Raw genomic sequence first — 14,786 nt, 5'->3', positions numbered from 1 at the left:
TGCTGAGAAGATGATGGAAAAGGCTTGCCATTGCTAAACCTGTTTCTTCCACCATTATTATTGTTGAAACCTTGTTGAGGTCTCTGTTGATCCTTCTATGAGAAATTTGGATGATTTCTCCATGAAGAATTATAGGTGTTTCCATAGGGTTCTCCCATGTAATTCACCTCTTCCATTGAAGGGTTCTCAGGATCATAAGCTTCTTCTTCAGATGAAGCATCCTTAGTACTGCTTGGTGCATTTTGCATTCCAGACAGACTTTGAGAAATCAAATTGACTTGCTGAGTCAATATTTTGTTCTGAGCCAATATGGCATTCAGAGTATCAATCTCAAGAACTCCTTTCTTCTGATTTGTCCCATTGTTCACAGGATTCCTTTCAGAAGTGTACATGAATTGGTTATTTGTAACCATTTCAATGAGCTCTTGAGCTTCTGCAAGCTTCTTCTTCAGATGAAGAGATCCTCCAGCAGAGCTATCCAATGACATCTTGGATAGTTCAGAGAGACCATCATAGAAGATACCTATGATGCTCCATTCAGAAAGCATGTCAGAAGGACACTTTCTGATTAATTGTTTGTATCTTTCCCAAGCTTCATAGAGGGATTCACCTTCCTTCTGTCTGAAGGTTTGGACTTCCACTCTAAGCTTACTCAATTTTTGAGGTGGAAAGAACTTTGCCAAGAAGGCATTGACTAGCTTTTCCCAAGAGTTCAGGCTGTCTTTAGGTTGTAAGTCCAACCATATTCTAGCTCTGTCTCTTACAGCAAAAGGGAATAGCATAAGTCTGTAGACCTCAGGGTCAACCCCATTAGTCTTGACAGTGTCACAGATTTGCAAGAATTCAGCTAGAAACTGATGAGGATCTTCCAATGAAAGTCCATGGAACTTGCAATTCTGTTGCATTAGAGAAACTAATTGAGGCTTAAGCTCAAAGTTGTTTGCTCCAATGGCAGGGATAGAGATGCTTCTCCCATAGAAGTCGGGAGTAGGTGCAGTAAAGTCACCCAGCACCTTCCTTGCATTGTTGGCATTGTTGTTGTTTTCGGCTGCCATGGGTTCTTCTTCTTTGAAGATTTCTGTTAGGTCCTCTACAGAGAGTTGTGCCTTAGCTTCACTTAGCTTTCGCTTCAAGGTCCTTTCAGGTTCAGGGTCAGCTTCAACAAGAATGCCTTTGTCCTTGCTCCTGCTCATATGAAAGAGAAGAGAACAAGAAAATGTGGAATCCTCTATGTCACAGTATAGAGATTCCTTGAGGTGTCAGAGGAACAGAAAAATAGAAGGAAGAGGTAGAATAATTCGAACTTAGTGAGATAGAGTTCGAATTGTGCATTGAGGAGGAGTGGTACTCCATAAATAGAAGGATGTGAGAAGAGGGGAAGAGATTTTTCGAAAATTAAGTAAAAGATTTTAAAAACATTTTGAAAAAGATTTTTGAAGAAGATATGATTGAAAACTATTTTGAAAAAGATGTGATTAAGAAGATATGATTGAAAAGATATGATTTGAAAAACAATTTAAAAAGATTTGATTTTAAAAATTAATGACTTGCCTATCAAGAAAAGATATGATTCAAACATTAAACCTTTCTCAACAGAAAAGGCAACATACTTGAAATGTTCAATCAAATCATTAATTGTTAGCAAGTATCTTTGAAAAAGGAAAGAAATTGATTTTGAAAAAGATTTGATTGAAAAGATATGATTTGAAAAAGATTTGATTTTGAAAAACTTTGAAAACTTGAAAAAAAAATTTGCATTAAAAACAGAATCTTCCCTCTTGTGCCATCCTGGCGTTAAACGCCCAGAATGGTATCCATTCTGGCGTTTAACGCCCAAAATGCTACCCTTTTGGGCGTTAAACGCCCAGCCAGGTATCCTGGCTGGCGTTTAAACGCCAGTTTTTCCTTATTCACTGGGCGTTTTGAACGCCCAGCTTTTTCTGTATAATTCTTCTGCTGCATGTACTGAATCTTCAGTTCCCTGTATTATTGACTTGAAAACAGAACCAAAATCAAATAAACAATGCATGCAAGACACCAAACTTAAAATTGGACACTAGACTCAAACAAGAAACATAAAATATTTTTGGTTTTTTTATGATTTTGTAATTTTTTTGGATTTTTCAAAAATTAAGTGGAAAAGAAAATAAAGGTATCAAAATTCTTAATGAGAATTCCAGGAATCACGCAATGCTAGTCTAAGACTTCGGTCCAGGAATTAGACATGGCTTCACCACCAGCCAAGCTTTCAAAGAAAGCTTCAGTCCAAAACACTAGACATGGCCAATGGCCAGCCAAGCCTTAGCAGATCATTGCTCCAATAGCAAGATTGATAGAAATCAACAAGCTCTTGTGATGATAAGTTGAAACCTCGGTCCAATAAGTTTAGACATGGCTTCACAGCCAGCCAGACTTCAACAGATCATCATGAAACTCTAGAACTCATTCATAAGAACTCTGAAAAATACCTAATCTAAGCAACAAGATGAATCGTCAGTTGTCCATACTCGAAACAATCCCCGGCAACGGCGCCAAAAACTTGGTGCACGAAATTGTGATCACTACTTTTCACAACTCAAATAATCCTCGGTAATGAGTCCAAAAACTTGGTGCTCAATACCATGGCATAAACACAACTTCGCACAACTAACCAGCAAGTGCACTGGGTCGTCCAAGTAATAAACCTTACGCGAGTAAGGGTCGATCCCATGGAGATTGTTGGTATGAAGCAAGCTATGGTCACCTTGTAAATCTTAGTCAGGTAGACTCAAATGGTTATGGATGATATATGAATAAAACATAAAGATAAAGATAGGGATACTTATGTAATTCATTGGTGAGAACTTCAGATAAGCGAATGGAGATGCTTTGTTCCTTCCGTCTCTCTGCTTTCCTACTGTCTTCATCCAATCCTTCTTACTCCTTTCCATGGCAAGCTGTATGTTGGGCATCACCGTTGTCAATGGCTACAGTCCCGTCCTCTCAGTGGAAATGTTCAACGCACCCTGTCACGGCACGGCTATCCAGCTGTCGGTTCTCGATCATGTCGGAATAGAATCCAGTGATTCTTTTGCGTCTGTCACTAACGCCCCACAATCGCGAGTTTGAAGCTCGTCACAGTCATTCAATCATTGAATCCTACTCAGAATACCACAGACAAGGTTTAGACCTTCCGGATTCTCTTGAATGCAGTCATCAATTCTAGCCTATACCACGAAGATTCCGGTTAAGGAAATCCAAGAGATATCTACCCAATCTAAGGTAGAACGGAGGTGATTGACGGTCACACGTTCATAGGTGAGAATGATGATGAGTGTCACGGATCATCACATTCATCAAGTTGAAGAACAAGTGATATCTTGGAACAAGAAGAAGCTGAATTGAATAGAAGAACAATAGTAATTGCATTAATACTCGAGGTACAGCAGAGCTCCACACCTTAATCTATGATGTGTAGAAACTCCACCGTTGAAAATACATAAGAACAAGGTCTAGGCATGGCCGTGAGGCCAGCCTCCCAGATCTAAGATAGCATAAGACTACAGATAGCTACCAAGATATGATCTAAGAACTAGATGTCCGAAGATGAAAAATACAATAGTAAAAGGTCCTACTTATAGGGAACTAGTAGCTTAAGAATTACAAAGATGAGTAAAAGACATAAAAATCCACTTCCGGGCCCACTTGGTGTGTGCTTGGGCTGAGCATTGAAGCATTTTTGTGTAGAGACTCTTCTTGGAGTTAAACGCCAGCTTTTGTGCCAGTTTGGGCGTTTAACTCCCACTTTGGTGCCAGTTCCGGCGTTTAACGCTGGAAATTCTGAAGGTGACTTTGAACGCCGGTTTGGGCCATCAAATCTTGGGCAAAGTATGGACTATCATATATTGCTGGAAAACCCAGGATGTCTACTTTCCAACGCCATTGAGAGCGCGCCAATTGGGCTTCTGTAGGTCCAGAAAATTCACTTCGAGTGCAGGGAGGTCAGAATCCAACAGCATCTGCAGTCCTTTTCAGTCTCTGAATCAGATTTTTGCTCAGGTCCCTCAATTTCAGCCAGAAAATACCTGAAATCATAGAAAAACACACAAACTCATAGTAAAGTCCAGAAAAGTGAATTTTAGCTAAAAACTAATAAAAATATATTAAAAACTAACTAAATCTACTAAAAAACATACTAAAAACAATGCCAAAAAGCGTACAAATTATCCGCTCATCAGGCATACAGAACAGCATTCAAGACCCCTATAGGGACCTCTCCATACCAGCTTGTGTATGGAAAGGCATGTCACTTGCCAGTGGAACTGGAACACAAGGCCTACTGGGCAACCAGATTCCTAAACCTTGATGCCAAGTTAGCTGGAGAAAATCGATTGCTCTAGTTAAATGAGCTAGAGGAATTTAGACTCAATGCTTTCGAGAATGCAAAGATTTACAAAGAGAAAGCGAAAAGATGGCATGATAAGAAATTGTCATCCAGAGTCTTTGAGCCTGGGCAGAAAGTTCTGCTATTTAATTCTCGGCTCAAATTATTCCCCGGGAAATTAAAATCCCGGTGGAGAGGTCCATATGTGATTACAAGTGTATCACCATATGGATACGTAGAGCTTCAGGATAATGAATCTAACAAAAAGTTCATTGTTAATGGACAGAGAGTTAAACATTATCTTGAAAGCAATTTTGAGTAAGAATGCTCAAAACTGAGACTTGATTAAAAACTCAGTAATAGTCCAGCTAACGACATTAAAGAAGCGCTTGCTGGGAGGCAACCCAGCCATTCACAAAATTTAATTTTATTTGTTTTTGCTAATTAATTGATTTTTACAGGTATATGTCAAAGTATCTTCAAAAGGTAAAAATAGCAAATGATTGAATTCACAGAGTTACAGGGAAATTTGGAAGCTCACTGGCGTGAAAAAGCCAGTAAGAAACGTTTTGGGCGTTGAACGCCCAAAAGAAGCACCCACTGGGCGTTCAACGCCAGTAAGGGTAACCTTCTGGGCGTTTAACGCCAGATTGTCAGTGTCCTGGGCGTTCAGAAAAACACCCAGTGACAAAGGACTTCCTGGCGTTCAACGCTAGAAAGAAGCAACAGCTGGGCTTTGAACGCCCAGAAGAAGCAACAATTGGGCGTTAAACGCCCAAAACATGCAGCAGTTGGGCGTTTAACGCCAGAATGGTGGGGAGGAGGTAAAATTCGTTTTTCTTGAAAAATTTTCTATTTTTTATGTTTCAATTCATGATTTCTTGCATAAACATGTTTCCAAATATCATCCTTCAATTTCTAAAATCCCTAATTTCTGAAATCCCTTTTTCAAAGATTTTACATGCATCTTCATCAATAAAGCCAGATAATTTCCAATCCAATCCAACTCTTTTTAGTTTTCCAAAACTTAATTATCTTTTAAAATCTTTTTCAAATTAAAAATTCAGATATGTTTTTAAAACATCATTCATATCTTTTTAAATTATATATTTTTTTATCATATTTATCTTTTATAACTCATATCTTTTATCTTATATCTCTTTCTTATTTTCGAAAACCCACCCCCTCCCTTTATATCCACCTTCGGCGCCCCTCTCCTCATCCACCATTCCACACTTGCTCTCCTCCTATCCCTCTTCTCTCTTTTCTTTTGCTTGAGGACAAGCAAACCTCTAAGTTTGGTGTGCTTATCCGTGATCACAAAAACATACTCACTTTGATCATGGCCCCTAAAGGAAAACAACCCAACCCAAGAGGCAAGAAAGAGAATATTCCAAAGCCACTTTGGAATCAAGAGAACTTCTTAACTAAAGAACATTCAGACCATTACTACAAAATAATGAGTCTAAGATCAGTGATCCCGGAAGTCAAGTTCGATCTGAAAGAAGATGAATATCCGGAGATCCAAGAACAAATTCGAAACAGGAACTGGGAAATCCTAGCTAATCCTGAAACGAAAGTGGGAAGGAACATGGTTCAGGAGTTCTATGCTAATCTATGGCAGACAGACAGGCAAAGAATAATTGGAGCTGCCCTCTATGACCATCGGACCTTAGTCAGAGGAAAGATTGTTCATACCCATCCTGACAAAATCAGGGAGATCTTTAAGCATCCTCAACTGAAAGATGACCCAGACTCCTTTAATAGAAGAATGATGAGGGTAAATAAAGGCTTGGACAAGATTCTAGAGGATATATGCATCCCTGGAGCCAGGTGGACCACCAGCACAACTGGCATCCCAAATCAACTCAAAAGAGAAGATCTCAAACCAGCAGCCAGAGGCTGGCTGGATTTCATTGGGTGTTCTATATTGCCCACCAGCAACCGTTCTGAAGTTACTATTAAAAGAGCAGCGATGATTCACTGCATCATATTGGGAAAAGAAGTAGAAGTCCATCAACTGATCTCGTGTGAACTATACAAAATAGCAAACAGGAATTCTAAGGATGCCAGATTGGCCTATCCAAGCCTAATTTCTATGCTCTGCAGAGATGCCGGAGTGAAGATGGGAATAACAGAGTATATCTCAGTTGAAAGACCAATCACTAGAATATCAATGGACAGACAACAGCTGCAGGATGATCCAGTCAAGAGGAGAGCACAGGAAGTCCTCCCAGAACTTCCTCAATTTGAATATTGGGAACATCTTGAAGCATCTATCTCCAAATTATAAGAAGCTATGAACCAAATAAAGGAAGAACAGAACAATCAAAGTAACATACTTTGCAAACTGCTTAAGGAACAAGAAGAGCAAGGGCGTGATTTAAGGGAGCTGAAGCGCCAGAAATTAATCCTTGAAGAACCAAGCACCCCACAGATCAGAGGAACATCTACTTCTCAAAACATAGGTTGTTGAGTTCTAATTTTAGTTTTAACTATGTGATAGTGTTATTATAGAAATTTACCTTAGGAGATATATATAGTAGTAGTAGTAATTAGTATATCTATCCTGGTTTTATTCCCAATTAAGTTATAAATTATTTTTCATCATCATCAGACATCAATAAAATAGTAGATAATTATAATAAAGAAGTAATTTATTTTTTTCGAGTTCTTAATAATAAAAATTATAATTAACTATATGTGGTGGCAATACTTTTTGTTCTCTGAATGAATGATTGAACAGTGCATAATTTTTATTTTGAATTTTATGAATATTGGCTCCTGAAAGAATGAGGAACACGAAAAATATTATTGATGATCTGAAAAATCATGAATTTGATTCTTGAAGCAAGAAAAAGCAGTGAAAAAAAAACAATATTTCATTGGATCAAGAAAAGGAATAAAAGCCAACAGCCCTTAAAACCAAAAGGCAAGGGTGAAAAGGATCCAAGACTTTGAGCATCAGTGGATAGGAGGGCCCAAGGAAATAGTTCCAAGCCTAAGCGGCTAAATCAAGCTGTCCCTAACCATATGCTTGTGGCATGCAGGTCCAAGTGAATAACTTGAGACTGAGTGGTTAAAGTCGTGATCCAAAGCAAAAAGAGTGTGCTTAAGAGCTCTGGACACCTCTAACTGGGGACTTTAGCAAAGCTGAGTCATAATCTGAAAAAGGTTCACCCAGTCATGTGTCTGTGGCATTTATGTATCTGGTGGTAATACTGGAAAATAAAATGCTTAGGGCCACGGCCAAGACTCATACAGTAACTATTTTCAAGAATCAACATACTACACTAGGAGAATCAATAATACTATTTGAATTCTGAGTTCCTATGGATGCCAATCATTCTGAATTTCAAAGGATAAAGGGAGATGCCAAAACTGTTCAGAAACAAAAAGCTACAAGCCCCGCTCATCTAATAAGAATCTGAGCCCCATTCAAAAACTCTGAGATATTATTACTTCTTAATTTCTTGTTATCCTATTTTATTTATCTAGTTGCTTGAGGACAAGTAACAGTTTAAGTTTGGTGTTGTGATGAGCGGATATTTTATACGCTTTTTGGGGGTAATTTCATGTAGATTTTAGCATGTTTTAATTAGTTTTTAGTAGAATATATTAGTTTTTAGGCAAAAATCATATTTCTGGACTTTACTATGAGTTTGTGTGTTTTTCTGTGATTTCAGGTATTTTCTGGCTGAAATTGAGGGAGCTAAGCAAAAATCTGAGTTAGGCTGAAAAAGGACTGCTGATGTTGTTGGATTCTGACCTCCCTGCACTCGAAATGGATTTTCTGGAGTTACAGACGTCCAATTGGCGCGCTCTCAATGGCGTTGGAAAGTAGACATCCAGGGATTTCCAGCAATATATAATAGTCCATACTTTTCGCAAAGATAGACGATGTAAACTGGCGTTCAACGCCAGTATCATGCTGCTGTCTGGCGTCCAGCGCCAGAAACAGGTTACAAACTGGAGTTCAACGCTAGAAACAGGTTACAACCTGGCGTTAAACGCCCAAAACAGCCCCAGACACGTGAGAAGCTTAGGTCTTAGCCCCAGCACACACCAAGTGGGCCCCAGAAGTGGATTTCTGCACCATCTATCATAGTTTACTCATTTTCTGTAAACCTAGGTTACTAGTTTACTATTTAAACAACTTTTAGAGATTAACTCTGGACCTCATGACATTCTCAGATCTGAATTTTATACTTTTTGACGGCATGAGTCTCTAAACTTCATTGTTGGGGGTGAGGAGCTCTGCAGCATCTCGATGAATTAATGCAATCACTTATATTTCTCCATTCACATATGCGTGTTCCTATCTAAGATGTTCATTCGCGCTTAATTAGGGAGAAGGTGATGATTCGTGACACTCATCACCTTCCTCAATCCATGAACGCGTGCCTGACAACCACCTCCGTTCTACATCAGATTGAATGAGTATCTCTTAGATTCCTTAATCAGAATCTTCGTGGTATAAGCCGGATTGATGGCGGCATTCATGAGAATCCGGAAAGTCTAAACCTTGTCTGTGGTATTCCGAGTAGGATTCTGGGATTGGATGACTGTGATGAGCTTCAAACTCCTGAAGGCTGGGCGTTAGTGACAGACGCAAAAGAATCATTGGATTCTATTCTAACCTGATTGAGAACCGACAGATGATTAGCCGTGCTGTGACAGAGCATTTGGACCGTTTTCACTGAGAGGATGGGAAGTAGCCATTGACAACGGTGACACCCTACGTAGAGCTTGCCATGGAAGGAACAAAGCAATTATGTTATTGAGTTGAATATTACATTGCAGGGATTCAGAGGACAAAGCATCTCCAAAACTCCAACATATTCTTCATTAATAAAGTAACAATTACTTATTCCAAATACTTTTACTTCTTACAATTAAATCCAAATAACCTTTTTGGCATCCTGACTAAGATTAATAAAATAAATATAGCTTGCTTCAAACCAATAATCTCCGTGGGATCGACCCTTACTCACGTAAGGTATTACTTGGACGACCTAGTGCACTTGCTGGTTAGTGGTATGAGATCATAAGAAATTTTGATTTTAATAATTGGGATTAAGATTTCGTACACCACTCAGCTGGAAAGAATTTCTCCAAAAATTCTCTTCTAAGCGTATCCCAGTTAGAAACAGTTGCTCCGGGTTGAGTGTAGTACCACTCTTTTGCCTTTCCCTCAAGAGAGAATGGGAAAGCCTTTAGCAGAATAGAAGTTTCGTCAGTACCATCACGCTTAATAGTAGAACAAGCTGTCTGAAAATCCCTAAGGTGCTTGATAGGCTCTTGAGTAGGTAAGCCATGAAACTTGGGCATCAAGTTGAGTAGTGCAGACTTTATTTTAAAATCCACAGCCACTGCTGGGTGGCGTGCCTGGAATGGTTGTAGTGTAAAATTAGGGGCTACAGCCTCCTGGATAGTGACTCTCCTAGGTGTTGCCATGTCACCTGCACGTAAATCAACTGGATCAGTAGAGAGGGAGCTTGTTTCTTCCTTAGATGACGTTTCAGGTTCGTCCTCAGAGAGGACTAGCCGATGTCGAGCTTGCCTTATACATGAAATAGTTCTTTCAATCTCAGGGTCAAATACTGGCAAGCTTGGATCAGGAAGTGAATGCGTCATTTAACGAAAGAAACGTGCAGCTCATAGTAACAAAATAAAAAGAAAAATGCAATTAAATAAATTCCAATCAATAAGTTAGCACACTATTGCAACTCCCCGGCAACGGCGCCAAAAATTGACGTGAGCGGAAATTGGCAGATTAAGAATTAATTAGAAAAATGGCGTTGCGAGTACAGTTCTTAACTGGCAGAAATCCACTCGTCAATTTAGAAAAAGGTTGTAACAAATTTTAGAAATAAAATACTGGGAGTATGAGTCCCAGGTCGTCTCCCAACGAGTTGCTGGAAGATGTGCTATTTTATCAATTAGAGGTTTTCAAAAGGGGTTTTGAATTTGTTGAACAGAAAATTAAATTAGAGAATTTATATGATTTAAATAAAATCTTGACCGGGAGAAGATTAATTGGAAGTTCTATCCCTGTTAGAATTTTATCAAGAACAATCAATAATTAGTCATTGTTTTAATTTAGTTAACCCTCAACGAATGAAGGAAAGTCAAATTAAAAGTCAACTTCTATCCACAAGTCCTAATCCTCTCCCTTGGGAAGGATTAGAGTTAGTGATTAACAAGTCAACAGACAATAAACCAATTACAATTGAACTCTTGAGTATTCTAACTCAAGGTTCTCCTTTTAATCGTCTCCCAATCAAGTTGGGGAACTACTCACTCATCATAATTATAGACTTCACAAAATCAATGGGAAAAATAAGAAAAGACATAATAAATAATAATAAAAGAGATTAATTAAAAATAAAGATAGTCTGTATTAATAACTTGTGAAAATAATCCAATGTCAACTCTGGAGAAATTAAGAATATGGAAGAATAAATGAAAAGTAAATAACAAACTATAGTGACTAGTACCGGAGGTAGACTCTTCTCCAAAGCTAAAGCCAAAATCTTCAAAATCCTAATTTATGAATGTTCAAGTGAGAAACCTAGGAGAGAGTAAATTCAGATCTCAAAACTTGAAAACTATGCGGAATGAATTGTTCTCTTGTCTCTGCATGTTCCTTGACTCTAATCTGGCAAAAAACTGGGTTGAAATGCGGCCCAGAATCTGTGCCAGCGACTTCTGAAATTCTGCAGATCACGCACGTCACGCGGCCGCGTCGTCCACGCAGTCGCGTCACTCAGCATTTCTCGTACCACGCGTGCGCGTCGTCCACGTATTTGCGTCGTTCGTGCAACTTCTAATCCGCGCGGTCGCGTCAGGCACGCGAACGCGTCACTCTGATTTCTTCCATTTCGCGCGGTCACGTGAGCCATGTGACCGCGTGACTTCTTACTGGTCATCTCCTCAATTCCTTGTGTTCCTTCCATATTTGCACGCTTCCTCTTCATTCCTTGCGCCATTCCTGCCCTATGAAGCCTGAAACACTTAACACACATATCACGGCATCGAATGGTACGAAGGAAGACAAAAATATACAACTAAAAGATCTAAGGAAGCAAGTTTTTAATCATAGAATATTTTTAGGAAGGAATTGTAAATGCATGCAAATCATATGAATAAGTGGGTGAAGACTTGATAAAACTACACAATTAAACACAATACGAATCACAAAATAGTGGTTTATCAGGTATCTATGAAGGAGTTTAGATCTATCAGTCTCTGTAATGTATTCTACAAGATCATCTTTAAAGTCTTGGTCAACAGACTTCGCCCTCATCTCACAGATATTGTTAGCCCTCTCCAAGGGGGTTTATTCCAGGAAGGGGAGCACCGAACATCATTATAGTGCAAGAGGTTCTTCGTTTCATGAAAAAGACTAAGTCGAAGAAAGGAACTCTGGCGTTTAATATTGATTTGGAGAAAGCTTATGACAAAGTTGATTGGAGGTTTCTAAAACAGACCCTCATGAAATTTGGTTTTCCTATTCCTACAGTCAACCTGATTATGAGCTGTGTCACTTTATCCTCATTGTCTATTCTCTGGAATGGTGATTGATTGGATAGTTTTACTCCTAGTCGGGGTCTTCGGCAAGGAGATCCTATGTCTCCATATCTTTTCATGTTGTGTATGAAAAGACTGTCTTGCTTGATTAACCATCAAGTTGATATGGGATGGTGGAAGCCAGTTGCTATTTCTAGAGGGGCCCGAGAATATCCCATTTAATGTTCGCTGATGATTTTCTTCTCTTCTCTAAAGCAGAGAAACGGCAAGCTCAAAATGTGAAGGCAACATTGGAGAATTTATGTAAAGCTTCTGGGATGAGAATTAATGCGGAAAAACCTAAAGCATTGTGTTCCCATAATGTTTCCATGACAAGGAAAGAAATCTTTATCAGGGTATCTTCCATCAGATTCGACTAGAATTTAGGGAAATATCTCGAGATTACTCTTAGTCATTTTAGGGTGACCCAAGCATCTTTCAATGAGGTTTTGGATAAGATTTGGAGGAGGCTAGTTGTGTAACACTCCGGATTTTTGAAAATTAAATAATTAGTTATTTATGAGTTATTATATTATATTGAGATTTTGTTTTTAAAAAACTTTTTTTAACGAAAATAATTAAAAATAGAATTCTATGATTATTAAAGTTTATTTTAATTATAATTTATTCTATTAAGTTTGAATTATTTATCAAAAAATATTTTAATAGATAAAAATTAAATTAATTATTATTATTATTATTATTATTATTATTATTAAAAAGAAATTTATTCGAAGCTATATATATATATATATATATGACACCAATTCACATTTAATTATCATATTAATCATCATCATCATCACCAAATTGAATTGGAGGCAAGAGAAAGAGAGAGAACGTGGAAGCTTCCATGGCACCCGAAATCTTCTGAGTACGATTTTTTGAGATCCGTAATTCTAATAAAAAAGCTAATTCGGTAATAGTGTTCGTATCTTTCTCCTTTACGTGTTGGTATCATTTTTGTTCGGTAGAATTTGACGTGACTGATGCACCACTAATTTGTGGTACATCTTGTGCTTAATTGAGTGAATTTTATCCACTACACTCACATTTATTCACAGAATTCGCATGCTTTACACTTTCCTTTCTAATTTTGTGCTATGACTGAAAACATGCTTCTTTGGCCTTAAATTTGCTATGTTTAATCCTCTCTTATTACCATCCGATACCGTGATATGTCTGTTAAGTGTTTTCAGGATTTATAGGGCATGAATAGCTTAGAGGATGGAAAGGAAGCATGCAAAAGTGGAAGGAGTACAAGAAATTGAAGAAATTGCAAAGCTGTCAAGCCTGATCTCTTCGTACTAAATCAGACATAACTTGAGCTACAAAGGTCTGAATGAGACGGTTCCAGTTGCGTTGGAAAGCTTACATCCAGGGCTTTGCAATGATATACAATTTATTATAGTTGCCTTGCTATTAGGTGATGTGTATGCGTGCATGATGCGTACGCGTGGATGGTGCGGCAGACAAGCGATGCGTACGCGTGACGGGGCCACGTGCTGTACGTATTGGAAATCACTGGGGGCAATTTCTGAGCTATTTTTGGCCTAGTTTCAAGGCCAAAAACACTGATTAAAGGCTGCAGAGTGGAAGAATCATACATACACTTCTCATTCACATAATTTTAGGTTTTAGATGTAGTTTCTAGAGAGAGAGGCTCTCTCCTCTCTCTAGATTTTAGGATTTATCTTAGTTTTAGATTTATTTCTTCTCAAATCCAGGTTCAATGTTCCTTTAATTTAATTTCTTTTCTACTTTTATTTATTCTAGTATTTCAGTTCATCTATTCCTCTTGTTGATTTCTCTATTTTTCCAATTTAGTTTATGAATTCTCTATGTTAGATTCAATTTCTTTATTAATGCAATTTGAGGTATTTTATGTTTATTGCTTCTTCCTTCAATTGTCCTCATTTATATTTGCAATTGGTTGTTTAGATTTAATGTTCTCTTATTACTTTTCTATGCTTTTATTTTATGCCTTCCAAGTGTTTGATGAAATGTGATGAGCGGATAATTTATACACTTTTTGGCATTGTTTTTAGTATGTTTTTAGTAGTTTTAGTTGAGTTCTTAGTATATTTTTATTAGTTTTTAGTTAAAATTCACTTTTCTGGACTTTACTATGAGTTTGTGTGTTTTTCTGTGATTTCAGGTATTTTCTGGCTGAAATTGAGGGACCTGAGCAAAAATCTGATTCAGAGACTGAAAAGGACTGCAGATGCTGTTGGATTCTGACCTCCCTGCACTCGAAGTGGATTTTCTGGAGCTACAGAAGCCCAATTGGCGCGCTCTCAACGGCGTTGGAAAGCAGACATCCTGGGCTTTCCAGCAATATATGATAGTCCATACTTTGCCCAAGATTTGATGGCCCAAACTGGCGTTCAAAGTCACCTACAGAAATCCCAGCGTTAAACGCCGGAACTGGCACCTAAATGGGAGTTAAACGCCCAAACTGGCACCAAAATGGGAGTTAAACGCCAAGAAGAGTCTCTACACGAAAATTACTTCATTGCTCAGCCCAAGCACACACCAAGTGGGCCCGGAAGTGGATTTTTATGTCATTTACTCACCTTTGTACACCTTAGGCTACTAGTTTTCTATATATAGAACCTTTTACTATTGTATTTTCATCTTTGGACATCTAGTTCTTAGATCATTGGGAGGCTGGCCATTCGGCCATGCCTAGATCTTGGTTCTTTTGGTTCCCTCTCTGGGGCCGAAACCAATGATCACTTTTGTTCTTATGTATTTTCAACGGTGGAGTTTCTACACACCATAGATTAAGGTGTGGAGCTCTGCTGTACCTCGAGTATTAATGCAATTACTATTGTTTTTCTATTCAATT

The 14,786-nt window shown here is 38.3% G+C and overlaps 1 non-coding gene across 1 annotated transcript; it reads left to right on the top strand.

Annotated features, from left to right (window-relative positions):
- Positions 1 to 542: 542 nt before the first annotated feature.
- Positions 543 to 650, top strand: LOC130952575 (small nucleolar RNA R71). Its single transcript, XR_009074755.1, has one exon. It is a non-coding gene; the product is annotated as a small nucleolar RNA R71 (small nucleolar RNA).
- Positions 651 to 14,786: the final 14,136 nt, after the last annotated feature.

This window comes from Arachis stenosperma, chromosome 9, assembly GCF_014773155.1.
Source record: "Arachis stenosperma cultivar V10309 chromosome 9, arast.V10309.gnm1.PFL2, whole genome shotgun sequence".
In the NCBI taxonomy this organism is placed as follows: domain Eukaryota; kingdom Viridiplantae; phylum Streptophyta; class Magnoliopsida; order Fabales; family Fabaceae; genus Arachis; species Arachis stenosperma.
Note: the sequence above shows the minus strand (reverse complement) of the source record. Positions and strands in the feature narration are given on the sequence as shown.